Here is a 9295-nt window from a genome sequence, read left to right as displayed (position 1 = left end):
TCTTCCATACAAGGACCATTCACCATCACACTACTGGTCAAATGCAGCAAAAGAAACACACAACTTTATATCTACACAATTCTGTAACTTCTATGAAAATCAGAGAATAAGGAATGAAAGCAATTACTAACAAATTTAGAGCATTCCTCAGGGACCTGTATCAACCAGTTCTAACAGTTGCACTCCAAGGGAGAAATGGCAAAATGTTTGTGAGTACTAAGAAGCCACCTTTTGAAGATTTTTTTTTTTTTTTTTTTTTTTTTTTTGCCACACATTGTGGCATGGAGAACTTCCCCACCCAGGGATCGAACCCGCACCCCCTGCAATGGAAGCATGGAGTCATAACCACTTGACCACCAGGGAAGCCCCTGAAGATATTTTTGAGAAAGATAAGGAGAGCAGTGTGACCAAACAGCCCTCCCATTAGCAATCACCTTCACCAGGACAAGGAAAACAGAAAGCATCTGTTCAACCATACTCCCCAAATAGAAGAGACTAGGAAGAAAACAGACAGAAAACTAATAGTAGCTCTTTGAGGAGGAACAAAAACAGAGGTTGACGTATGACCAATTGTACAAAGCAGGAAGGATGCAAGAAAACAATACCATTAAGAAGTTGCTTTGGGGGCTTCCCTGGTGGCGCATTGGTTAAGAATCCGCCTGCCAGTGCAGGGAACACGGGTTCGAGCCCTGGTCCGGGAAGATCCCACATGCCTTGGAGCAACTAAGCCCATGTGCCACAACTATTGAGCCCGCGTGCCACAACTACTGAAGCCTGCGCGCCTAGAGCCCGTGCTCCACAACAAGAGAAGCCACGGCAATGAGAAGCCCGCGCACCGCAACAGAGTAGCCCCCACTCGCCGCAACTAGAGAAAGCCCGCGCGCAGCAACGAAGACCCAATGCAGCCAGAAATTTAAAAATAAAATAAATAATTTTTTTTTTAAAGCCATAAAGTAAATCATGAGGACAATTGGGAAAATTTAAATACGGATCATATATTAGGTAATCTGTGTATCTGTGTTAAATTTCTTGAGGATGACAATTGTATTGTGGTTGTGTAGGTGTATTGGAAAGAATGGTAGCCCCCAGAAAGATATACCCATGTCCTAATCCCCAGAACCTTTGAATGTTATTTGGAAAAAGGGTCTTTGTAGATGTAACTAAGGCTGTTGAGATGAGGAGATCATCCTGGGTTATCTGTGTGGTCACTATATCCAATGAGAAGGATTCCTATAAGAGATACACAGAGGAGACAGAGAAGAAAAAGAGGTAATGTCACCACAGGAGCAGAGACTGGAGTGATGTGGCCACAAGTCAAGGAATACCAGCAGCCACCAGAAGCTGGATGAGGCAAAGAGGATTCTCCTGTAGCGTCTCCAGAGGGAATGTGGCTCTGCAAACACTGTGATTTTAGAATTCTGGCCTCCAGAACTGAGAAATAATACGTTGTTGTTTTAAGTCACCAAGTTTGTCGTAATTTGTTACGGCAGCCACAGGAAACTAAAACAGTAGAGAATGTATTTTTTCTTAAGCAATGTATGCTAAAATACTTAGCATATTTAAGAAATGCCATGATGTCTACAACTTGTAACTTACTTTTGAAAGGATCATAAAATAATATTATTAAAGTATGTATGTATATATTTTTAAGATATATATACACACACATATGTAGTAAATAAGACAAAATATTAATGTTATCAATTGATAAATGGATGTTGTACTATTCTTTTTTTTTGGCTGCGTTGGGTCTTCGTTGCTGTGCACGGGCTTTCTCTAGTTGTGGCGAGCAGGGGCTACTCTTTGTTGCGGTGCGCAGGCTTCTCATTGGGGTGGCTTCTGATGTCGTGGAGCACAGGCTCTAGGCGCGCAGGCTTCAGTAGTTGTGGCACGCGGGCTCAATAGTTGTGGCACATGGGCTTAGTTGCTCCAAGGCATGTGGGATCTTCCCGGACCAGGGCTCGAACCCACGCTCCTGCATTGGCAGGCAGATTCTTAACCACTGCATCACCAGGGAGGTCCCCTGTTGTACTATTCTTTCCATTTTTATGTAGAATTGAAATTTGTAAAAAAAAAAAAAAAAAAATAGAAGTTTGGAAAAAATAATAAAAGAGTACTTCTCTAGCTAAGTAAGAAAAAAAAGAAATTTTCCTGGCCACGGGGCTGTCAGTTCTTAAAAGCAGCATCCACAGGTAGAAGGACAGTTATTGCAGAAAGCTTCTTGGAAATCTCAAATCAAAATCAGCAAAATCTGCTGCCTTATACCCTCCACCCAACCCTCAAGATGGAAGGGCTATGGAAACTATCTAATGCTTCTGAATTGCAGAGCTAATGCTCCATATCTTACTTATAAACTGGGGTGACAAGGAAAAGGTAGAGTGGCCAGTTTAAGTAAAACGAGAAAGAACTTAGAAAATGAATTTGTTTCTCATCTTCCCTTTCTTCAGATTCCTGATATGAAGAAATAATTCCACCTGCACATATGGGTTCTTCCACATCCTGCCTTTATGGTGCTAAATACAGAGACCATTAATTTGAATGGTGCTAATATGATTAAAGCCCTCTGAGGAGGAAACAAACCCAAGGTAATTGTTTTTTAAAATAATGTAAGTATGATAAGCAGTAATCAGACAAAACAAATTCAGACACCCAGTTAAACTCTTTGCTCTCAAAGGTGAAAGTTAATGAGAGCAATTTTTACAAGTAAATCAGGAATATAAATACTGTGGAAATGAGGAGAACATGGACTAACCAGCTCAATTCTGTAATGGTATATGACCAAACGGTACCTGTACAAGTGACAGATCACAAAATAAACCAACAAAAGTGAAAATAATCTTTGAATATAATATACTTTTTAGTTGCAAAGATGTTGATCTGCACTCAAGCTAATTGAGTGCATTACTAATTTAAGGAGAGAACTAAGCAACTGTCTTTCTGGAGCTTAAAGAGAAAAATATTATCAATTATTTCAATTTAATTTTCCACTCATTCATTCAAATATTTTTTGAGCACCTGCTATGTGTGAGGCACTGGGGTTGGTGGCAGGTGGTTGTTGAAAATACAAAGGAGAAAATGAGCTCTTAACTTCAAGATATATATGAATACATATTTTTTAATTGATATAATTCACAAACCATAAAATACACCATTTAAATTTAAGTGTATAATTTGGTGGTTTTGAGTATATTCACAAAGTTGTGCAAGCATCAGCACTATTTAATTCCAGAACATTTTCATCATCCCTAAAGGAAACCTTGTATCTATTAGCAACCATTCCCTGTTTCCCCCTTCCCCTAGCCTCTGGTGACCACAAATCTACTTTCTGTCTCTATGGTTTTGCTTATTCTGGACATTTCATATAAATGGAATCATGCAACATGTAGCCTTTTGTGACTGGCTTCTTACACTTAGCATAATGTTTTCAGGTTTTATCCCTGTTGTAGCAAGTACCAGTACTTCATTCTTTTTTTATTTCTGAATAGTATTCCACTGTATGGATATACACATTTTGTTTATCCATTCATTACCTGACAGATATTTAGGTTGTTTCCACTTTTTGGCTATTATGAATATTGATACTATGAACATTCGTGTACAAGTTTTTGTGTGAACAAAGTTAATACAGAATGATTAATTAATGTACTAATTATGTATTAATTAATACAGAAGTAATGGAATGTGGTAAGCATCATGTAGTGGATTTTTATTGGTTTTGGCTGCCCAGCATCTATTCCTCCTTCCCCTTAGAAACAGTACCCATATTCTCTTACGTATAATCATAAAAGGAAGCTTCCAAGGAAGCTGACTTCACACCCAAGACCAGGATAGACCCTATTTGGCTTAAGCAGAGTACATCCTATCTCCATGGACGTTGATTAGTTCAGTGATGGACAAGTGATCTTTTTTTTAAAAATAAATTTATTTATTTATTTTATTTATTATTTTTGGCTGCTTTGGGTCTTTGTTGCTGTGTGCAGGCTTTCTCTAGTTGCAGCGAGCAGGGGCTACTCTTCCTTGCGGTGCGCGCGGCCTTCTCATTGCAGTGGCTTCTCTTGTTGTGGAGCACAGGCTCGAGGTGCGCAGGCTTCAGTAGTTGTGGCGCATGGGCTTAGTTGCTCCCCAGTGTGTGGGATCTTCCCGTACCAGGGCTCAAAACTGTGTCCCCTGCATTGGCAGGCAGATTCTTAAACACTGCGCCACCAGGGAAGCCCCTGGACAAGTGATCTTGATTCAGGACAATGGGATATGGAAAGACCTTTGCTGGGGCTCCTAGAAAAGATGCTTCCTTGTTATTCTGAAATAGCTTCCTTGAGAGATGTTCTCTTCCCACTAGAGATGAGGGAAGCACATGCAGCCCTCCTAGAAACTGCTACAGCCATACTGAGATCACGAAGGAGGAAACTTTAGAAAATCAAATATTTTAGAAGATGAAATGGAAAGAAACCAGGTCTTTAGTAGTATCATTGAGCCTCAACACTGAGGACCAAACTTTGAGTTTTCAGTTGATAACTAGTAAATTCCCTTAATTAAGTTTGAGATGAGTTTTCTGTTGCTAACAATCACAAGATTACATCATAATATGAACAGGAACTAAATTTTTATAGCACTTATAGAGTGTAACTTCAAGCTGTGTGAATTCAGTGGTGGACACACTGGCTACTGCCTGTGGGAGTCCTGAAAGGCTTCATGTGGAATGTAACATTTGAATTACAATTTGCAATTAACAAAGTATTTACTGAGTACAATGGGCTAAACAAAGTTAAGCAGATTTCTCTTACTGCAGATGTTCTCAGAGACTTTAATATTCATTCATAATTATTCATAACATGAATCATAAATATCTCCAAGAGAAAGATATAATATACAGTGTTTACTAAATTTATTTCACCCGGAACACCTAGTAATATTTCAAGGAATTGGCCAGCTTGGGAAACACTGGTATGTTTAATGTGTTAATGGATGGCTAGAAGTGAAGAACAAGAGCATCTTGGCCACCTTATTAGGAAGTTTTTATGAAGATGAGGGCATTTGAAACAAATTTTAAGAGATTGATAAGTCCTGACCAAGTAGAATGGATTTAGGTAGCTTCTTGACTAAGTCAAGTTCATCAGCAAAGCTTTCTAGTCAAGAGGAAATCTGAAAGGTTAGCCAACGGTGAGTCACTTTAAAATTTATCAGTAACACTCTTTTTTTCTGGAGTCCTGCAGCAAATTCAACAAATAAAAGATAATAACTATTACTAAAAAAAAAAAAGCTAAAGTGAAAATTTTTTTAATGTATTGGCCACTGTATTTATAGGACATAGTTGCAGAACACAGGCATGAGTAACAAGCAACTGATTCTTTTATATTTGATAAAGGACCTGGTAATGCGTTTGTCACATTCAGCTTCACTATATAATTGTGAATGTACCCTGAAATAAATACTACATCTTTTCAGCTCTGCTATCCAACAGGAACAATTGATAGTTGGAGAAAACTCTGCAAGTTCGTAGGGATAAAATTAGAGAATTAGGGTTGTTACTTTATTAAGACAGAATCATTAAGTTTCTAAAACTCACAATTTTTTTTTAACATCTTTACTGCAGTATAATTGCTTTACAATGGTGTGTTAGTTTCTGCTTTATAACAAAGTGAATCAGCTATACATATACATATATCCCCATATCTCCTCCCTCTTGCATCTCCCTCCCACCCTCCCTATCCCACACCTTTAGGTGGACGCAAAGCACGGAGCTGATCTCCCTGTGCTATGCGGCTGCTTCCCACTAGCTATCTATTTTACATTTGGTAGTGTATATACGTCCATGCCACTCTCTCACTTCATCCCAGCTTACCCTTCCCCCTCCCCGTGTCCTCAAGTCTATTCCCTATGTCTGCGTCTTTATTCCTGTCCTGCCCCTAGGTTCTTCAGAATCATTTTTTTTTTTTAGATTCCATATATATGTGTTAGCATACAGTATTTGTTTTTCTCTTTCTGACTTACTTCACTCTGTATGACAGACTCTAGGTTCATCCACCTCACTACAGATAACTCAATTTCGTTTCTTTTTATGGCTGAGTAATATTCCATTGTATATATATGCCACACTTCTTTTTTTTTTTTTTTCTCAAACATCTTTATTGAAGTATAATTGCCTTACAATAGTGTGTTAGCATCTGCTTTATAACAAAGTGAATCAGTTATACATATACAATATGTTCCCATTTCTCTTCCCTCTTGCATCTCCCTCCCTCCCACCCTCCCCATCCCACCCCTCTAGGTGGTCACAAAGCACCGAGCTGATCTCCCTGTGCTATGCGGCTGCTTCCCACTAGCTATCTATTTTACATTTGGTAGTGTATATATGTCCATGACACTCTCTTACCCTGTCACATCTCACCCCACCCCCTCCCCATATCCTCAAGTCCATTCTCTAGTAGGTCTGTGTCTTTATTCCTGTCTTGCCACTAGGTTCTTCATGGCCTTTTTTTTTTTTTTTTTTCCCTTAGATTCCATATATATGTGTTAGCATACTGTATTTGTTTTTCTCTTTCTGACTTACTTCACTCTGTATGACAGACTCTAACTCCATCCACCTCATTACAAATACCTCCATTTCATTTCTTTTTATGGCTGAGTAATATTCCATTGTGTATATGTGCCACATCTTCTTTATCCATTCATCTGTCGATGGACACTTAGGTTGCTTCCATGTCCTGGCTATTGTAAATAGAGCTGCAATGAACATTGTGGTACATGACTCTTTTTGAATTATGGTTTTCTCAGGGTATATGCCTCTCACTTACAATTATTGATGGTAACTCCATTAATTCCAGATGAAGAGGTCTTTTTCTTCTACATTTTTCCAAATCACGTCTATGAATAGCAGGCCAATTAAAGCTTGAAAGGAAAAGAGACCATTAATATATATCCATCCTTTATTTTCCAAAGAAAATTGTACAATTTTGGGCTTCTCTGGTGGCACAGTGGTTAAGAATCTGCCTGCCAATACAGGGGACACAGGTTTGCGTCCTGGTCTGGGAAGATCCCACATGCTGTGGAGCAACTAAGCCTGTGCACCACAACCACTGAGCCTGTGCTCTAGAGCCCACAAGCCACAACTACTGAGCCCGCAGGCCACAACTACTGAAGACTGCACGCCTAAAGCCCATGCTCCGCAACAAGAGAAGCCACTGCAATGAGAAGCCCGTGCACTCAGCAAAGAGTAGCCCCCGCTCACCGCAACTAGAGAAAGCCCACACGCAGCAATGAAGACCCAATGCAGCCAAAAATAAAATAAATAAAATAAATAAATTTTTTCAAAAAGAAAATTGTACAATTTTGCCATAAATTGCTTTCAACAAAGGCTTAGTCTACACATAAAAAGATGGTAGGGAGGTGAGCACGGGGGTGGGCTGGGGGTGGGAATAAAGAGATTAACTAATAAAAGAAACCCAAGGACTATATCTAGAAAAGCTACATGGCAGAAGAAAGAAAATATAAACACTGACCTTTCTCTTTAAGAGTAAATCTTCCACTGACTTCTTACATCCATCAGTCAATGCTTATCCAAACTCCAGGTTGAAGTATTATCTCATATAAGGCTCACCTACCAATAGAAGGCCAATTTTTCCCAAAGTAGGTAAAGCACCCAAAACCAAATTTCTGGGCTGCAAGATGCAAATGCTGACTAAATAAGGTGTTTACAGGGTACTTCTTATCAATAGCTAAGTCTTTAACGGTAGAGGAGGGACTTCCCCTGGTGGTCCAGTGGGTAAGACTCCATGCTCCCAGTGCAGGGGGCCTGGGTTCAATCCCTGGTCCAGGAACTAGATCCCGCATGCATGCCGCAACTAAGAAGCCCACATGCCGCAACTAAAAGATCCTGCATGCCACAACGAAGATCCCACATGCTGCAACTAAGACCTGGAACAGCCTAAATAAATAAATAAATATTTTTAAAATAATAATAATAAAATAAAGGTAGAGAAACCTGAGATACTCCTCAAAGTACCAGATTCATACACCAAACATTCACTCTGAAGTTTTTCTACTTATTGGCTGAGTCTCTATCTGAACTGTCTTAAAAATACATAAGTTATAAAAAAGCAATTGCCTCTGCTCTGCCCTTTAAAAATTGTTACAGTATTCCTAGGACCCAAAGACTTGTCCATTATCCTAAAATCTTCTGCTTCCCTCATGCTAAATAATTTTTTCTTGATATTTTACTCTGCTCCCCTGAACATGATTCCCAAAGGTCTTTTCAAATAAACAATTCAGTATTTTAGGAATAAAGATAGGGTATATTTTCAGCAGAGTCAAAAGGTAATTCAAACACTACTTTGTGAGGTTTAACAAAACATCACTCATTCATTCAAAAAAAAAAATTCTAATTCCGATTCCTTTCCATTGTTTCCACTGGGCTATGGTAGTTTTTATTGTAAAGACAGATATTATCAATCACTATTTTTTCTTAAATTATTTTCAAAATATTCTGTAAGTATAAAATAATACACGGGCTTCCCTGGTGGTGAAGTGGTTAAGAATCCGCCTGCCAATGCAGGGGAAATGGGTTTGAGCCCTGGTCCAGGAAGATCCCACATGCCGTGGAGCAACTAAATCCGTGCGCCACAACTACTGAGCCTGCGCTCTAGAGCCCGCGTGCCACAACTACTGAGCCCACGTGCCACAACTACTGAAGCCCGCGCGCCTAGAGCCCGTGCTCCGCAACAAAGAGAAGCCACCGCAATGAGAAGCCCGCACACTGCAAGGAAGAGTAGCCCCCACTCGCCGCAACTAGATAAAGCCTGTGCACAGCAACGAGGACCCAACGCAGCCAAAAATAAATAAATAAATTTTTTTAAAAATAAATTTATTTTTAAAAAATCATAAACACACAAATATACAAGGGTATCTTTCATTATCTTAAAATAAAACTATCCCAGCTACTCCCCCATGGTATCACCCCAGGAAGTAAAAATCAGGAAATACAATTATTTTTTCACCATTCATCAATGGCAAAGATGGAAAGAGAAAGAGAGTGCATAAGCTAAAGTTGCTCTTGAATGGTAAAAAGGCAAAAATGAGGAAATAAAGAAGATCCAGGTGACTGACTGACATGAACTGAGAGCTAAGGAAAAGATAAGGGGAGGAAAGAGAGAGTGAGATTGACAGATAGACCCAAGTCCATAAATTGGACTGTAGAAAATATAAGGTAGAACATGGTAGAACATGGATACTGAGATGGAAAGACCACTATCCTGGGAGTCAGGATATTGCATTCATGCCACATCTCTGAGATATCAGCTTT

The sequence above is a fragment of the Balaenoptera acutorostrata genome, chromosome 1, assembly GCF_949987535.1.
Source record: "Balaenoptera acutorostrata chromosome 1, mBalAcu1.1, whole genome shotgun sequence".
In the NCBI taxonomy this organism is placed as follows: domain Eukaryota; kingdom Metazoa; phylum Chordata; class Mammalia; order Artiodactyla; family Balaenopteridae; genus Balaenoptera; species Balaenoptera acutorostrata.
Note: the sequence above shows the minus strand (reverse complement) of the source record.